Source organism: Nerophis lumbriciformis, linkage group LG02, assembly GCF_033978685.3.
Source record: "Nerophis lumbriciformis linkage group LG02, RoL_Nlum_v2.1, whole genome shotgun sequence".
Classification (NCBI taxonomy): Eukaryota; Metazoa; Chordata; class Actinopteri; order Syngnathiformes; family Syngnathidae; genus Nerophis; species Nerophis lumbriciformis.
The window spans coordinates 13797023-13816971 of NC_084549.2; the positions used below are offsets into that span (position 1 = coordinate 13797023).

General features: G+C 35.5%; 1 protein-coding gene across 1 annotated transcript in view; it reads right to left on the minus strand.

Annotated features, from left to right (window-relative positions):
• Positions 1-8033: 8033 nt before the first annotated feature.
• LOC133587874 (cystatin-like) overlaps positions 8034-19949 on the minus strand; it is a 51133-nt gene continuing 39217 nt past the window's right edge. The window contains exon 6 of the mRNA XM_072915546.1: positions 8034-9425. The gene's annotated coding sequence lies outside the window, so the exon portion shown is untranslated. The remainder of the gene's footprint in view (positions 9426-19949) is intronic.

Below are 19949 nucleotides of genomic sequence, written 5' to 3' on the forward strand. Positions count from 1 at the left end.
GTGTTACCATTTAGTGGTCAATTGTACGAAATATGTACTTCACTGTACAATCTACTAATAAAAGTCTCAATCAATCAATCAAAGCATCTCTGGAGCTCAGCCACAGTGATTGTTGGGTTCTTCTCTCACCAAGGCTCTTCTCCCACGATTGCTCCGTTTTGGCTGGACGGCCAGGTCTAGAAAGAGTTGTGGTCGTCCCAAACGTCTTCCATTCAAGGATTTTGCAGCCACTGTGCCCTTAGGAACCTTGAGTGTTGCTGAAATTATTTTGTAACCTTGGCCAGATCCATGCCTTAACACAAGTCTGTCTCTGAGCTCCTTGGGAAGTTCCTTCGAACTCCAATAAAGAAGGTTCAGAAGAAATGGACAACATTTGAGTTCAATATGAGTGTCACAGCAAAAGGGACTGAATACTTATGACTAAGGTTGTGCGGTATACCGGTATTAGTGTCCTCTAAAAAGAACCCAGTCCCCGGTCGTCATGTCATTGCTGGTTTTACGAGCAGAGGAGCATGTTCGGCAGCGCACAATCACGGAGTACTTACAAGCAGACACAGTGTGTAGACAGAAAAGGGAGAACGGACGCATTTTGGCTTACTAACTAACCATAAAGGTGAAGTTCTAACACTGAAACGTCCTCAGGAAGAGGTGCTGTAAGACATGGCTAGCTGGTTAGCAGCTAAAGTCTACTTCTAAATCACTAATCCTCGCCTCCATGGCGACAAATAAAGTACGTTTTTAACAAGTATCATCCCTGCAGGACGAGGAATAGCTAAACATGCTTCACTACACACCGTAACTCACTGGCGTCACAATGTAAACACATGCCATCTACACCTGACATCCACTGTAATGATACCAAGTACAGGAGCGTATAGTAGTCAATACTACTATGATTACATCGATATTTTTTAGCATCACAACATTTTTTTTCGTTTTTTTAAAAATTTATATTATGTTTATAAACTCAGGAAATATGTCCCTGGACACGTGAGGACTTTGAATATGACCAATGTATGATCCTGTAACGACTTGGTATCGGATTGATGCCTACATTTCTGGTATCATCCAAAACTAATGTAAAGTATCCAAACAACAGAAGAATAAGTGATTATTACATTTTAACAGAAGTGTAGATAGAACATGTTAAAAGAGAAAATAAGCAGATATTAACAGTAAATGAACAAGTAGATTAATAATTCATTTTCTTCCACTTGTCCCTCATAGTGTTGACAAAATAATAGATTGGTAAATGACACAATATGTTACTGCATACGTCAGCAGCTAAATTAGGAGCCTTTGTTTGTTTACTTACTAATAAAAGAAAAGTCGTCTTGTATGTTCACTATTTTATTTAAGGACAAACTTGCAATAAGAAACATATGTTTAATGTACCCTAAGATTTTTTGTTAAAATAAAGCCAATAATGCCATTTTTTGCGGTCCCCTTTATTTAGAAAAGCACCAAAAAGTACCAAAAAGTGTCAAAATACATTTTGGTATCGGGACAACACTACTTATGATCATGTAATATTTCAGTTTTTCTTTTTTAATACAATTGCAAAAAAAAAAAAATCAACATTGTTCTTACATTGCTCATTCCAGCTAAATGTGTACATTAATTGGATGTTAACATATGGCTGCAATTATATTTGAAAGGGGTCTGAATACTTTCTGTACCCACTTGGATTCCACTTGTCCTTATTTGGGCATACTTGCCAACCCTCCCGAATTTTCCGGGAGACTCCCGAAATTCAGCGCCTCTCCCGAAAACCTCCCGGGACAAATATTCTCCCGAAAATCTCCCGATTTTCAGGCGGAGCTGGAGGCCACGCCCCCTCCAGCTCCATGCGGACCTGAGTGAGGACAGCCTTTTTTCAGATGGGAGGACAACAGGGTGACAAGAACTAAATCATCCAGACGAGAGATAAATTGTATTATTATGTTTATCTTACCTAAAAATAAATATATTTATTAATTTAAAAAAAAAAAAAAAACTAAATACATTTTTACTATATTTTGCTAAAAACATCAAAATTAATTGTATTTTTATTTGTATTTTTTCTGACTCCTTATTACATCCAGCCATAGAATTATACATTAAAATAAACATATTTGAAATAATTAATTTTAAATGATCATAATAATTCATTTAAAATGACCATATTTAATTATTAAAATAATTGCTTGTTTATCAACAACTTTAGCATTTTATTCATTACATTTTGAAGCTCTCAGAAGCCAAGTTATGTTATATTCCTTAAGATTTATTTATGCAAGTTTGAAGTATCAATTATCTAAACACAGTTTTGTTTACATATTTTCAGGATATATATATATATATATATATATATATATATATATATATATATATATATATATATATATATATATATATATATATATATATATATATGTATGAAATACTTGACTTGGTGAATTCTAGCTGTCAATATACTCCTCCCCTCTTAACCACGCCCCCAACCACACCCTGCCCCACCCCCGACCACGCCCCCACCCCCCACCTCCCGAAATCGGAGGTCTCAAGGTTGGCAAGTATGTTATTTGGGTAACAAGTGAGCTGGAGCGCAACCATTTCGATAGGTCGTGGCTGCAAACGCTGACATTCTCCCCAGAGAGACATGAATGTCTGAATAATTGTGTCTAAGTTATCACAAAACTTTGGGTTGCCATGAGTTCCCGGCGAGAAGACAAAAGCTGTCTTTGATCCTACCAAGAAGAAGGCTTGTAAAACTCCACTGTGTAGGATGGGAAGCAACATGAAGGTGTTCTGTTTCTTTGATGTATTGTAATCCACAGAAAGATTTTGTCTTGACCCGAGAACTACAAAGCGGAGAGGAAACAGGACCAGACTCCCCTCCAGGCGACCTTTTCTTTGAACTGTTTTAATCAAAGGCGATGGCTGTTTACGACCCCCGTCCCTTAGAAACAGCTGTTGCCATGTAATCAGGGAAAGTCCAAATAAAAGAGGAGGCGTACAATCTTTCGTCAGAGCGTGTTGGGAGACTGTACAAGAGTACAGCCTAGACGTTTCTCCTCAATTGAGCCAAATGTAATTCTGTCTCTGTTTAATTCCTTGCTTCTTGTCTTGTTTTATAGATGTCATCAGTGTTTTAACCTGACAATGGACTTCTGTACAGAAGGTAATATAATACAATGAGAATGTTATATTGCTCAATTATTCTACAAGTTGTGCAGAAATATAGGGAAATACATATCACAGCAACATAATGCCTTTATTTCTTTTACAGAAAAGAGCAGTTCGTATTATTTTTAAAAGTAGGATATAGAGGCCACACAAATCCACTCTTCATTAGGTCAGGATTATTAAAACTCAAAGACATTGTAGAATTGCATATTCTAGTAGTGATGTTCAAAGCTAGAAATAAAGTTATTCCGAAGGATTTACTAAAGTTATTCGTGTTCACGTCTGAAGATGACAATCACAGGAGGCCGTATGACTTTAAATATCCAAGAGCACGAACAAACTTGAAACAAATGTGCTTGTCTGTTGCTGGTGTGGAAGCATGGAATTTTCTAAAGAAAGACTTAAAAAGTTGCAAGAATATTTTTGAGTTTAAAAAGAGTTACAAAAAGAGACAACTGGAATTATATCAAACTGATTTTTCATTTTGATTGGACGTGTCATTGTGAAAATGCTTGAACAAAAATTAAAAAGCATGTTGGAGTTCGGGTGTTGGTGGAGGGAACAGTGATGAAGTCATCTAAAATAATTTGTGTTAAAAAGGGGACAGATAAATAAAATATTATTCTTCCATCTGCTCCTTTCTGATCATGGAAATGTACAGTCGTGGTCAAAAGTTTACATACACTTGTAAAGAACATAATGTCATGGCTGTCTTGAGTTTCCAATCATTTCTACAAATCTTATTTTTTGTGATAGAGTGATTGGAGCACATACTTGTTGGTCACAAAAAACATTCACAAAAGTTTGGTTCTTTTATGAATTTATTATGGGTCTACTGTGCTGGGTCAAAAGTATACATACAGCAATATTAATATTTGGTTACATGTCCCTTGGCAAGATTCACTGCAATAAGGCACTTTTGGTAGCCATCCACAAGCTTCTGGCAAGCTTCTAGTTGAATTTTTGACCACTCCTCTTGACAAAATTGGTGAAGTTCAGCTACATTTCTTGGTTTTCTGACATGGACTTGTTTCTTCAGCATTGTCCACACGTTTAAGTCAGGACTTTGGGAAGGCCATTCTAAAACCTTAATTCTAGCCTGATTTAGCCATTCCTTTACCACTTTTGACGTGTGTTTGGGGTCATTGTCCTGTTGGAACACCCAACTGCGCCCAAGACCTAACCTCTGAGTTGATGATTTTAGCTTGTCCTGGAGAATTTGGAGGAAATCCTCCTTTTTCATTGTCCCATTTACTCTCTCTAAAGCACCAGTTCCATTGGCAGCAAAACAGGCTCAGAGCATAATACTACCACCACCATGCTTGGCGGTAGGTGTGGTGTTCCTGGGATTAATGGCCTCACTTTTTCTCCTCCAAACATACTGCTGGTCAAAAGTATTGTGGGTATTGTGGCCAAACAGCTCAATTTTCGTTTCATCTGACATTACATGGACAATGATACAAAAGTGAGCTGTTTGGCCACAATACCCACAATACTTTTGACCCAGCAGATTTGGTCACATTTTCAGTAGACCCATAATAAATTCATAAAAGAACCAAACTTCATGAATATTTTTTGTGACAAACAAGTATGTGCTCCAATCACTCTATCACAAAAAAATAAGAGTTGTAGAAATTATTGGAAACTCAAGTGTTTTTTACAAGTGTATGTAAACTTTTGACCACGACTGTATAAGACACAAAAAAAACAATGAAAGTGTGAACTGTACGTGGCTTGTATATATGCATTTTCATGAAAGGAATAAAAAGAAATGATGATGATGATGATAGTCAGCAACTTTGGTCGTGTTTATGAACATCCAACATCTGCAAAGGGCGATTAAGGCCCTCGTGACCTTTCAAGAGGGTCCAACACGGTGGAAAACGGTAGAAAACAAAGCCAAAGAAGAGCACCAAAGGGTTGAGTCTGCACTAAAACGTTTATTTTCCTCGCTGAATGCACAGATGAGGGCAGACATTACAGAGCAAGTGCTTGGAATATTGGTGTAAAAAGCAGAAAGGAGCCATTTGGCCGTAATATAAAGTCTGGTTTTACCTGATTCAGCGTCACAGACGTCTTGCACTGTAGTTCTATGACGTTTCTTTCCATGCTGAGGGTAATGCATCAGGCACTGTTGGCTGTAGGACAGTGGGCCAATCAGTTCCTGATGCAGTATCATCCGCATCAGACACTTCTTCCACTCAGAAGACGCACATTCTCCTCATGCTTGGCTACCTTCATTCTGCACGGACACAATAGCCGGCCGTGTACAGTACACATCACTGTAAGTCAAGATGGCAGCACAAGCATCTGGAATGTGAGAAAAGGAGAGGGGGAAAAAAAGAGGCATGCACCATGAAAGAGTAGGGTGTGCTTGAAAAGACATGGAGGAGGAGGAGCGAGAGAGCAGACTGTGTAATTGCAGCGACATCTTCATTGAGAGCGCTCCGTCTCTTTTCCCGCGCGTCTTCCAAAAAAAAATAAAAAGGGCGTCGCTGATGCCGGTCGATGGGGCGAGGGGGAAGCCGAGGCGACCGCGTTTAGCATAATCCCAGAGGCCATTGTGAGAGGAGCAAGTGAACGACTCACAGTTGCCAGCTGAGATTTCACCAAAACACAGCAGAGAAGATGTGAAGAGGGACGAGACAAGGGAGGGGAAGGGAACAGAGGAAGAGAGAGAGTGGCCTTCAGGAGACAATCAGTGACAAATGAAGTAAATGTGATACTCCTATTAGGTACACATGCACTCTACTACCAACTTTGTTCAACTCAGGGTCACATACACCTCATTTCCATTCAACTTATCCTTTTTCTATAAGATCTTGTGGTTTCTGTAATACATAGGGAATAAAGAAGGTCATTGTTTTAAAAAAAACAAAACAAAAAAAACAATGGGTGTTTTTTTAAAAATATTTATTGAATAAAGTAGCATTTTTCAAGACATTTTTTTGTAATATTTAGAGAGTCAAGTTTTTATTTTTCAAGAAAAACATTTTTACACATTTTTTTGTAATATTTAATGAACAGTCATATTTTTCTAAAGAAGGCTTTTGTCATTTGGAGAATAAAGTGATTTTAAAAATGTTTTGTAATATTTAAAGACTACAGATATATTTTTCGACAAGTTTTTTGTAATACTTAAAGAGTGAAGTATTTTTTTTCCCAATAATATTTTTTATTTTTTTGTAATATTTAATGAAGTGTCATATTTTTTTAAATAATGTTTTTGTAATAGTTGGAGAATAAAGTTATTTAAAAAAATATGTTTTTGTAATATTTCAAGGCTAAAGATATATTTTAAGTTTTTTTTTAATATATTTAGAGGGTCAAGTATTTCTTTTTCCAAGAAGAATCATGTTTTGTTTTGTTTTGTAATATTTAATAAAGTGATTTAAAAAATATGTTTTTGTAAATTTTCAAGACTAAAGTTATATTTTTCGACAAGTATTTTTAATAACATTTAGAGTCAAGTATTTATTTTTTCCAAGAAGACTTGTGTTTTTTTGTAATATTTAATGAACAGTAGTTTTTTTCAAAATAAGGTTTTTGTAATATTTGGAGAATGAAGTGATTTAAAAAAATATTTTTGTAATATTTAAAGACTACAGATATATTTTTCAACAAGTTTTTTGTAATATTTAGAGAGTCAAGTATTTATTTTTTTCCAAGAAAAATGTTGTTTTTTTGTAATATTTAATAAATAGTCATATTTGTCTAAAGAAGGTTTATGTAATATTTGGACAATAAAGTGATTTTAAAAAGATGTTTTTGTAATATTTCAAGACTAAAGTTATATTTTTCGACACATTTAGAGAGTCAAGTATTTTTTCAACAAGAAATGTGTTTTTTGTAATATTTAATGAATAGTCGGTTTTTTTTCTTCTAAAAAAGTTTTTTGTAATATTTGGAGAATAAAGTGATTTAAAAAAAAATTTTTTGTAATATTTAAAGACCAAAGTTATATTTTTCGACAAGTTTTTTTGCAATATTTAGAGAGTCAACTATTTATTTTCTCCAAGAAGAATTGAGGGTTTTTTTTGTAATATTTCATGAATAGTCATATTTTTCTAAAGAAGGTTTGTGTAATATTTGGAGAACAAAGTGATTTAAAAAAATGTTTTTGTAATATTTAAAGACTAAAGAAGAATTAAGTATTTCTTCAAGAAGAAATGTGTTTTTTTAATTTTTATTTAATGAATAAAGTGTTATTTTTCTTCAGAAGTTTTTTTCCCTTAATATTTAAAGAATAAAATAAATGTTCTAAAAGAAATGTGGTGTGGGTTTTTTATACTTTTAAATGAAGTCATATTTTTCTTAGATTTTTATTTGTATTATTTAGATAACTAATTTTTCTAGAAGAAATGTAGGGATTCTGTATTAACCAGTACAAAGTCATAGTGGGGTTTTTATCTTGAACATGTTTTGTAATAGTAGAACAAAATAATAGTTTTGTCTTGAAAAACAAGTTTTTATATTTAATGAACAGTCACATTTAAATAAAAAAAATTATAATATGAAAAGATTAAAGCAATATGTTTTCATAATTGTTTCCAAATACATTTAAAAAGTACAGTAGAATACCATTTTTCTGGAAATAAAGTTTTCTGGGGAGTTGAAAAAGCATGTACGAAAAACAAAATGTGGTTTTCTTTCCAATATTTAATGAATAAAGTTTTACTTTATCATAAAAAAGTGTTTTGAAATATTTAGAGAATCAAGCCTTTTCAAGAACAAATGTCAAAGATTTGTCATAATATTTAATTAATAAATTAGTGTTCTACAAAAAACAATGTTTTTGTAATATCTAGAAAATGAAGTAATTTTTTTTCTTGAAAAAAGGTTGTGGTTTTTTTAGGTAATAATTCGATAATTAAATTTGTACTTTTTTAAGGAAAACGTGTTTTTGTAAACAGTTGTTTTTTTCTTGAATGTTTTGCAGTAATAGTCAAAGAGCAAAGCACTGTAGTATTTTTGTCTTGAAAAACAAGTTTTTTTATATTTCATGAAAAGTCATATTTAAATAAAAAACAAGTTTAATATAAGAAAATAAAGCAATATTTTTTATAATTGTTTCCAATGTATTTAAAAAGTATAGTTATAGTACCTTTTTTTCCTGGAAATAATATTTTTTGAGGGAGAGGGGATTGAAAAAGTCACAATTTTATCAACCAAATATGAACATTGAACCAAATGAAAATTACATATTATTTTATACATCCACGTGCCGCTCAAATGACGAAACAAAGCCAATGATGTTCCAAAGTGTAAACCCTCCAGCAACAGCCCAAATAATACAAGTACCGTACCCATATCATAAATCATTTTTTAACAATTTATATTTGTAGCATTGCACATTTATTTTGTCTCTCCTTAAAATTACTTTTTCCACACTAAATCTAATTGTAGGAAGAAATACTACTATATATTTGGTGTAGAAGATCATCTTAAAACACTTCATTTTAATCCCCAAAATGTCAGTTTTCTACATTTTTAACAATATAGTTAGTTATATCTAGGATATGTACATAATACGCCTATCTTTCATGAGATTTCTTTGCAAAGCTTGAATTACTATGATTACCTCTTTTTGCTGGTTGGCTAAGAGAAATCACATGATTTTTCTGCCTTTTGTGTAAAGATGAATAACATTTTTGTTATTGGGGTTAGCAGCGATACACCGTGTTATATACTATATAAGCAAAATACCAGAAACTGCTCTCAGTATGATACAGTGCATTTCTACATGTTGCAAACTACAAGCACGTCTGCATGAATTTGAATATATTCCCGTATTTTGACATGTAAGACTCATGCCCGCTGAGGTTGTGCGTTGCTTGTTAATCCCAATAAGATGATTTATGATCCCGTTATGAGACAAACTGCAGAATCTCTCCAGGTGATTGTGAGAATTAAAAAGCACCTTCACAGTTGCCTGCAGAGATTACTCAGTCAGCCCCCCTTCAAAGGATGTGTCCTACTATATCCTAGTCAATTGGCAGCAGATGGTTAACACAGATCACAATAAAGACTAAGCTATGACCTGTACATACCCCCCCTTTTTTTTTTTTTTTTTTACTTCTGGTCCCTAAAGGTCCTTTGTTACCATGGCGACCAGGCCCAGGCACGTGCCTAGCCATTGTTGTGCGGTGTCCTCCAGGGTTAAGCCGCACACGCCCGGTTAGAGGTCAAATGTCAGGGTGGCCTCTCTGTCGCTCTCTCCTTGAGGTCACCGCTTTGACCTTTGACCTCCTGGAACACTGAAACAAATTTAGAGAAGTGGGGATGATGACAAAGAACATTTAGTCAAGGTTTGTGCTGAAATACAGGTGAGTGAAGCAGGTGTTTGTACAGGAGACATGATAACTAAGTGTACGCTGAATGTCTCCCTCTTGTGGCCAACAACGTCTTCCCAAATTGGACACCATATGACCCAAGGTAAGTGCTAAGACCCAGTCAAAAATGTGGTGTACCCAATTTTTCCTCTACAACATTCTATCAATAAACTAAGCATCGGACAATTGTACACTAAGGGTGTGACAAAATATTGATTGTTCCACACACTAAAAAACGTTGGGTTAAAAAATAACCCAATTTTACTCCCAACAACTGCTGGTTTAGAAAAGGACGAACACCTTATTAGAGTTATTTTAACTCAAAATTTTGGGTTAATTTTTTTCAACCCAACTTTTGCATTGAATTATTTAACCAAAAAGTTGAGTTATGTGAACTCAATGTTGGGTGATTGTAAATAATGTCAATGAGATTAATGCATAGTAAAATTAACTTCAAGAAAAAAGTAACTCTTTCATTAAAAAAAGACTTTTACGCAAAAATGTGTTACTCGTTGAAAAACAACCTAAAAATGGTTCTTAATTTTGAATACCCAGAAATTGAGTTAAAAGAATACCCTTACAACCCAAAAAATGGATTGCTATTCATAAAAGTAACTCTAAAATTTAACCCAACACTAGCAACTCATAAATTGGGTTATCAAAAAGTTGAGTTATGCTCACTCAATGTTGGGTGATTGTAAATAATGTTAATGAGATTAATCCATAATAAAAATTCCCTTCAAGAAAAAAGAAACTTTTTAATAAAAAAAATACTTTTACCCAAAACTGCGCTCCCCGTTGAAAAACCACCTAAAATGGTTCATAATTTTGAAAATCCAGAAATTGAGTTACAATAATACTCTTATAACCCAAAAAATTTATTTCTATTCATAAATATAACTCCAAAATGTAACCCAACACAAGCAACTCATAAATTGGGTTATCAAAATAACCCAATATTTTTTAGTGTGCACATCGCAGTTTCTTATAAAAAAAAATGTAAGCGTATTCTACAACATTTTTGCCCTAAGTTAAGCATTTTCAACCATTAAATGGCTAAATGAACTAAAAAATATATCAATACTATAAGCCACTAGATGAAAGATCACGCCTTTCAGTATCCTGGCCACTGATTGGCTCAGCCGGAGGGACCATTACAATATTGGATTAAAAGAGTGTAAAGGTGTCTAAAGAGTGTTATTTCATGTCTAAAGGGCTCTTATAATGTTGAAAAATGTATTTACTAAACCTTTTTTTACGCTAATTAAATCAGATTGGTTTTATTTAAACATATATAGTTTCAAAATGATGCATCACATGTCTTTACAACATGTCCAAAAAGGAGTAGAAAGAAGCAATGCTTATTTAATCCTACCCCTTTTCCACTTCATAACATATATTCACTCCCTGTACTCACTATGTTCACATCTTAAACATTACAATTGGTGTAGCGTTAATACAACAGTTTTCTTCATAACAAGGTAAGTTATGATGAGATAAATAATGTTTTTTTTATTTTTTTTACTCAAGTTCAAGACATTTACCAGTAATGATTCCGACTTAGCGGAAATTAATATATCGCGATCATGCATGGACCCAATTAACAGTGATAGACATTGTGGATGCCTCACAACATTTTTGTATTGGTAAAAAAAAAAAAATACATTAGCATTTTTTAAAATTCAGTTATTTAATTACGTGAATTTTGTGTGCGATTAATTTGCCAGATGACTCCTTAATCCTCAGTTACATACAAAACCGGTCATAGGTTTAGACACTTTTTCATGCTGCTGAAAGACAAGGTGCCCTACACTGTATATCAATGCATGTTGTTTTAATAATAACAACAATACTGCAGTATTTCAGTGTTTCAACGTGACCAAGGACACTTTTCAAACTTTACATACCAATCATCGCCATCGTGATGCATTGTTGGGAGCGGGAAAAACAAAGGGTAATATTGCATCGATTCATAGCCGCTGTCTGCTGGTGCATTTCAGGTTATTCGGGGGGTCATCGGGTTGCAAAAAATGTTGCTCGGACGTCAACAAAAGGAAAAATCTTAAGTTTATTAAACGGAACAGGCTGGCAGTCCCGACTTTGTTAGGCGCTAAATGAACAGAGTGGTTTTGACAGGCCTAACCTCTTAAGCTTTGGGTCCCACTGAGTTCGGCACAGCTAGAGCTAAATGCCATCTGTCCCAAAATCATGAACTCCCCCATAGTCCCCCCCCCAAACTGTCTCTTCACACAGTTTAGCATAGAAATCATGTAAAACTAGAATCAAGAAAGTGGAGCACTGGTGGTTTACATCACTGAATAATCTTCTGAGTTGCGCAGACAAAGTCTTATGTGCGTGGAGATTGCACAGATGGTAGGAAAAAAAACTATGTCGAAAAGTTGGTAAATTTAAAGTTCATTTTGATTTCACAACTGCGGCACTTGTCGCCCATGTGCCACGCAAGCTTAGCTACACTTCAATGACAGTGGATAGTGAAGTATGATAAGCATGTACAGTCGTCCAAAATATACTTCAAATATTGCGATTGCTCTAAATTAAGCATGTCTAAGCATAAAAATGGCTGAATGAACTAAAAATATCTATACTCAAGTAGTATTGGCCACCAGAGGAGACCGAAGCAATCAGACAGAGCACGCGGTTTAGTATCGTGGCCACTGATTGGCTCAGCCTCAGGCAGCATTACAATATTGGATTAGTAGAGTTTAAAGGTGACTAAAGGGTGTGATGCCATGTCTAGACGACTGGTAAAAAATGTATTTCGAAGGTTGTAGTCTTTTTCCAAGTTCTAATGAATAATAATGATTCCTTCTTTGCCAAAATCGATCATGGGGACCAATTAACAGCAATAAACGAGGGATTACTGTGTACCAAACAGCGGTGTACATTGAGTTCGAACAAAAAGATATGCCTCATAAGTCAGACAAAACACGAATTTCTCGTTTTTGTGACGTCACCACACCAGGGTACCAGTGATGGCAAAGACGATAACCATAAATACACTTACAAAGCATTTTAACTGCAGCCATACCTATAAACAATTTCCTTTTCCCTCACCGTTATCTTTCTGTCAAAGCATGAGTAGTTTTACTATATTGCAGTTTTATTATACACCCTGTACCTTTACTTATACTACTGGGAGAAGTACCATGTTCCTTAAAACACTGGCTGTGAAGTTTTATGATGGCGAGGGTTTGAATTGATTCGATTTACATAATTTCCTGTGGAAATTATTGTTAAAGAAATAGAAATGAAAAAGAGTTCAATGTTAGCTAAAAGGAAAACAAAGCTGTACCTATCAACTGGGCCCTGGTTGGAATAGATTTTTTAAGGTCTTACCTTGTATCTCGTATTCTATTCTGTGTTATATTAGTATATCGATTGATTGTATGGTTTGTTAGATAATGCTGTTTATTTAAAAGTTCCACTTGGGATAATAAATAAGCAATAGCTATAAACCAGGCGTGTCAAACTTTTTCATTGAGGGCCACATCGCAGGAGGGCCACTTTTAACAGTGAATAATATACAGTATGAATATAAATGTGTATATATAAAACATGTGTATAATTGTCTGTTTTTTTTTATGTACGCTGTACAAAACCAAACCTTTAGACAGTCGCCACAATTTTACCGTAATATTTGCAGGTTTTTTGAATTTTTTTTACAGCATATACAATAAAAAAAAAACATCGTATTAAATTAAATGGAATGGATAAACGGTACCGCTGTTTTTTTTAACATAAAAATGCATGCAAGTTTTTTATACTGTAAAATCTACAGTTGTTGTGTTTTATAGTGTATTATTATTCTATATTGAAAGTGGATTTTACTGTAAAAATTTTACATGAACAGATTGTTGGATTACTTGCTTTGAAATCATAAGACAAGCAGATATTAAAGTATTTATCTTTATTTGAACAATAACATTGTTTGTATGATGATATTATATTTTGTCTTATTATTAGAGATGATTAAAGTGTAAATATATGTATCGTATTTTTCGGACTGTAAGTCGCAGTTTTTTTTCATGGTTTAGCCGGGGGTGCGACTTATACTCAGGAGCGACTTATGTGTGACATTATTAACACATTACCGTAAAATATGAAATAATATTATTTAGCTCATTCACGTAAGAGACTAGGCGTATAAGATTTCATGGGATTTAGCGATTAGGAGTGACAGATTGTTTGGTAAACGTATAGCATGTTCTATATGTTATAGTTATTTGAATGACTCTTACCATTAACATACCAGGCACGTTCTCAGTTGGTTATTTATGCCTCTTATAACATACACTTATTCAGCCTGTTGTTCACTATTCTTTATTTATTTTAAATTGCCTTTCAAATGTCTATTCTTGGTGTTGAGTTTTATCAAATACATTTCCCCAAAAAATGCGACTTATATATGTTTTTTCCCTTCTTTATTATGCATTTTTGGCAGGTGCGACTTATACTCAGGTGCGACTTATACTCCGAAAAATACGGTAATTGTACGCAGTACCTTTATTTTTGTAATATATTTAATAAGAAAAGATAAGGTACTTTATTTACACATATTATTTCCACGCTTTTGGGGGCCACACAAATTGATGTGGCGGGCCAGATCTGAATTTGACATTACTGCTATAAACTATCTGTCCTGCACATCAGTTGCATTCATTGTTTTGGAACTATGTAGAACTCAGTATGAAGCTTTAGCGATTTCACACATATTCAATTGATCGTTAAGAATTCTGTCAATGGCGTGTGGCATCAACTGTATTGCTAATAGCAAAATGACCCACACTACTTGGCTGCCACCATCAGAGGTGCTGTTATTTAGCCACAACTATCTTGTGGCCTTGAAAAGACATGTCAGCTATGTTATTTGTACGTAGTTGCTTGTTAAAACGATTCCGATGTCTTTAAACACCAGTCATCAGCCTTGGCGTCACTATAGACAGCGATTTTAAACTTGACAAACAAGTCAATGGCGCTTTAAAACCGTGTTTTTATCATCTTCGTCTTTTAGTAAAGGTAAAACCGTTTTTATCTTTTCAACTTTTTGAACAAGTCGTGCATGCTTTTATTTCAAGTGGCCTGGACTACTGCAATGCACTTTATGCTGACATTAGCCAAAAAGCTCTCTCCCGGTTGCAGTTAGTCCAGAATGCGGCAGCACGACTTTTAACAGGGGCCAGGAGATGCCAGCATATAACCCCAATCCTTGAGAGTTTGCACTGGCTCCCTGTTCATTTTAGAATTGATTTTAAAACCTTGCTGTTTGTTTTTAAAGCTTTACATGGACTGGCACCTCAGTATATCTCGGACCTCATCCACATTTACAATCCTGCGCGCGCTCTGAGGTCCGAGAGCCAGCTCCAGCTCGTGGTGCCCAAGACGAGACTTAAAACCAGGGGAGACAGGGCCTTCTCTGTGGTCGGTCCTAAGCTTTGGAACACTCTGCCCCTCCATTTTCGAACTGCTCCCACAGTGGAGTGTTTTAAGTCTCGTCTTAAGACCCACTTTTATTCTCTGGCTTTTAACACTATGTGAGTTGTGTGGTCCTCTGTTGTCCTCTGTGTTTTTAAAATTTTGATTTGTATTTACTGTTTTAATTGGTTTTACCCTTTAAAATTGTTTTTAGTCATATTTATTTTATATTGTTTTTAATTGTGTTTAATATTGTTGTGCAGCACTTTGGAAACATTTTGTTGTTTAAATGTGCTATATAAATAAAGTGGATTGGATTGGATTGGATTAAAAAAAAAAAAAATCACTATATCAAATAAATAATGCATTCATTCTACCCACAGTTATTCAAGAAAATGAAAACATCCCTAAAGTAGGATGAATGCAAGCTATGAATTAACAACTTAAAGTGTTGTGTCGAGAGGGCCCAGCTCCTGTAACCCATTCACCGACCCGTTCACATCATTGTCTCTTTCAGTATTTTTGGGACGAGTTCATTTACGCTTTGCTGACCTGGACGTACAGAGCTGAAACAATGCAATAACGATATCATCATATGAAGCGTCCATTCAAGAGCGGTGTCCGATCCGTTAGCTGTCATTTGACGTTAAGAGCAAAAAATGACCCTGGGTGCCCTGTAGGCAATGTGTGTGCTTTTAGCACTTCATTAAGACCTCCGCTGCACAAGCAATTGTCTCGCCTGAACAAAAAGACTGACGCATTGTATCAGCTGGAGGTAGATTTATCAAAGCAGGCCGATACAATGGACAGACCGGCCCGAATTATGAAACAGGTCTGTAAGGGGCCTCCTGTGGAGCCATATTGTACTGTTTGTTGACGGTCCAGTTGTGGGCTGACATTCAGATGGACGGCTCATGTGAGAATATCGTAGACACTCCACGTCACAATATATACATGCACCGCACAGCAGCTCTCGCCCCCCGACTGAGTGGTGCGGGGTGGCGTTTTCGCCAGACCCTGCTCAGACTCTGCGAGGTGCACGCTGGCTAAAAACAATTGGGATCTCCGTGAACCGATGTGACATTTGTATTGGCCTCGGATTCTACCGTTAGGAGTGCTGCCGCAGGAGTGAAAGGAGGAGGGGAAAAATGAATGGAGAAAGGGAGGGAAAGCAGGGCAAACTGAGTCTGGCAGAAGAATTCCTCCATGGGTTCACAAAGTTCCCTCTTCTATGTATGAATGACTGGTGCAAACACCAATTATGCGCATAGGAGCACAGGTAGGTGGGTAAGAAGTCAGATCAGTGGTAGCACTCAACGTCTATATCAGGGACGTGTACACTTTTTCCACCAAGGCCCGCATACAGAACTTCAAAGCAGGCTATTTTTTTTTATTTTTGTAAAAAAAAAAAAATGCTAGAAACAGACATATATATTTAAAGACAAAACGTTGTGTCAATGTAGTGTTATAGGTGATAAAACAAACGTTTAATATCAGTATAAAAAAAAATAGCTCTGTCTCATTAGACTTAGACAAACTTTATTGATCCACAAGGGAAATTGTTCCACACAGTACCTCAGTTACAAAAGATGGAAAGGGTAAGGATGGAAAGGATAATGCACACAAATGCACAAAAAAGAGGACGAAAACAAAAGGTATGAAGTAGACTAAAAATGTCCCATAGTAGCAATATAAAATATAACACATATGTAATATTTACATATTATATATACAGTATATAATATATACTTATATATTATATTATATTTTTATATAATATATACAATATATAACAAATCCCAATTAGCATGTACAATATTACAGCATATGTAACAGCTGCACCATAAAAAAAAAGGGCAGCATAAAGTAAATAGATCCAACAGAAAATATACATTATAAACAAAGAGAGGTAGCTAACAGAAGCGGTCAGGTAATAGACAGATATCATCTATTGCTGTATGGCGAGTAGACTGTTTATTAGATTAGATTGTTCTCTTACATTTTTACTGTTGTTTTGTGTTTGATTTAATTCCAACAATACACTACAGGCCAATAAAACTGGGTCGCAAATGGCCACCGAGCCACACTTTAGACACCTCTATATACACCTAATTGCCGCATGCTCTGTATCCACATCCTCAACCCAAATATGCATATGTTGATGATACATTGCCACCTTATTATCGTCTGTAAATATACTGCTATATCCTACAGTTATGTACATGCAGTTGCACCTGTATATATTCCTACATTTGTATATACAGTTATACCTGTACATAGTCTTGCATTGTTTGTATATACAGTTATATCTGTATATACAGTATTCCAAGATTTTTTGTACATAGTTACATCGGTACATATTCCTACATTTGTATATACAGTTATACCTGTACATATTCCTATATGTGTATATACAGTTATACCTGTACATATTCCTACATTTGTATATACAGTTATACCTGTACATATTCCTACATTTGTATATATAGTTATACCTGTACATATTCCTACATTTGTATATACAGATATACCTGTACATATTCCTACATTTGTATATACAGTTATACCTGTACATATTCCTACATTTGTATATGCAGTTATAACTGTACACATTCTTACATTTGCACCTCTGGTTAGCTGCTAAACGCCTTTCGTTGGCCGTGTATACTGTACACAGGCACTGCACGATGACTCGACTATTACTGTACTTGTGGGCCGGGATCCAACAAATTATAGTGAACCCCATTCTGGAACAGCTTGTAAAAAATTACATTCAAATATTTAATATATGTACAATTATTTTTAAACTAAAATATTTGGATATTTTCCTTCTCAAATATACACAAATATGGGTAAAATATGTAATTTTGCACTTTTAATTAAAAATGAATTTTACTTACATTTTATGCATGCAGTATTTTATACATTTTCCTCCTCATTTTCTCAATAATGGGCTGTAAAATGGACATTGCGCATGTAAATATGTGTGTTTAAATGTGGGACCGTCTTTATTTTGCATCTCAAAAAAAAAAGAAAAAGTAATAGTATACTTAAAACAAATGGCTACCGTGCATCCTGTCATCCGTTTGATTGAAAAGGTGAGAATGCAACATACACTTTTACTAAAACCGGAGCAGATCAAATTAAAAATCTAGTTTACTGGCATAACCCAAACTGCGTGGGGCCTGCAGCAATGACTTGTTAGTTCTCGCACTAATGGACATAGCGTTGGACAGTGGCGAACATAAAACTTGAAGTAGAAGGACAAAGTTAATGTGTGGAGTGGCTGCTATTTAGAACTTTTCGTGTTTACATCCCATCTCGGTTATTGGCAATACATAATTCTGCAGCGCAATCTTGTATCGCCCGCACGGATGACCGCAATTATGACTCCATACAAACCAGTCCATCAGCCAAAGGGGCAATTTTGTGCCGTTTAAAATCTGAATTTATGTCCGTCTATGCAAATGAGCGGGGGCATTCGATATTGGCTGGCCTTTTGTGTTGAAGGCTTGTGGTCATCTCAAGGTCTCTCTCTATCAACGACTGCACATACTACGTGAGGCCTCGCCATACAATCACCACGAAAATCACAGCGTCTATTACTACACACATCGTAACAGGAAGAACAATAAATGTTTATGCATTTCTTAAAAAAACGGCGTCAAATGTAAAGTTTCACCATCTCAACAGAGAGAAAAGCGCTCGCAAACAAGCACGCGCAGCACTTCCAGACAAAGGCAGACCCATTCTTTCTACGTCTACGCCAGAGAGCACGTGGCTGGCTCACTGCAGGCTCGGAGGAATCCCCAGCGTCATCGGAGGGCTGAGCGTTGTTTGATATTAACACGACTTTTATTCCACATTGAATTAGTGCCGTTTGACGGGACCAGTCAATGGCCGTTTTATTGGGCACAAGCAGTAACTGCATGACCTTTCCAAAGAGCATTTCTCCACGACAACGCGGGTTATATCACTTCAGCGAGCCGCCATTAAAAGGAGAGGACAACATATTCGCTGTTGTCGAGTAAAGTACTCATTTTCCTTCGCAGAAAGACGGAAAAGACTCACGTTTCTGGTTGGTGCGTTTAGCTAGCTTTTTATCACTTTTAAGGTTAATGTGCGGCACTTTTTCCACGCTAAACGGAGTAGATAAAGTGAACCTCTCAGCTGCTCAAACTAAGTTGGAAAGACCTTGACCACACCATCCATCACCGACCGCTCTTATCACGATATCGGCCCCACCTGCCGTTAATCGCACGCCCTCTTCTCGCCTCGCGACATTACGTGACGCCCGGACTCGGCAGCTCTCCCTCATTCTCTTCTTATCCAAGGCCTTGACACGCACCTTTCAGAACCAGATGGTCTTTACCCATAACGTATACTGGGGGTGTCCAAAGTGCGGCCCAGGAGCCATTTGCAGCACATCGTTTTTTTATTTTTATTTACTGGCCTCTGACATAACTAAACCCGGGCTGCATTAGAATGTTATGAAACGGAATGATAAGAAAAAATAATATATTTTGGGGAAAAAAGCCCACTGCAAAAACTTAAAACCTAGAGGTTTTTCATATGAATAACAATTTTTTGCAGAACAATATATTTTAGACTAGAGTGCCGTTTATAAAACATTACTTATCAGTCAACATTTGAGCTTTCTTCTTACATTGTTTTGCATTTGTTTAGTTGTACACCCCCGTCTTAGGAAATATGGGCTCAAATCTGCAAACATTCCCTTAAAACAAGCAAACGAAAAGGTAAGTTTGATTTGACAAACTGCTTAAATCACGCTAACTGGCCAAAGTGAGACAAACTTTCTTGTACTTGTGGCAGATTATTTTGCTTATCTTTACAATTATAACTCAAATTTGACAACAAATACTCAAATTAAGCAAATTAGTCCAAAACATAAAAAACATGGCAAGACTAAATATTAATCACTTTGATCATAATTTGAGGTATTTATTAATATATTAAACTGCTTTGCATATACTAACTTACAATGGATTGTTTTTA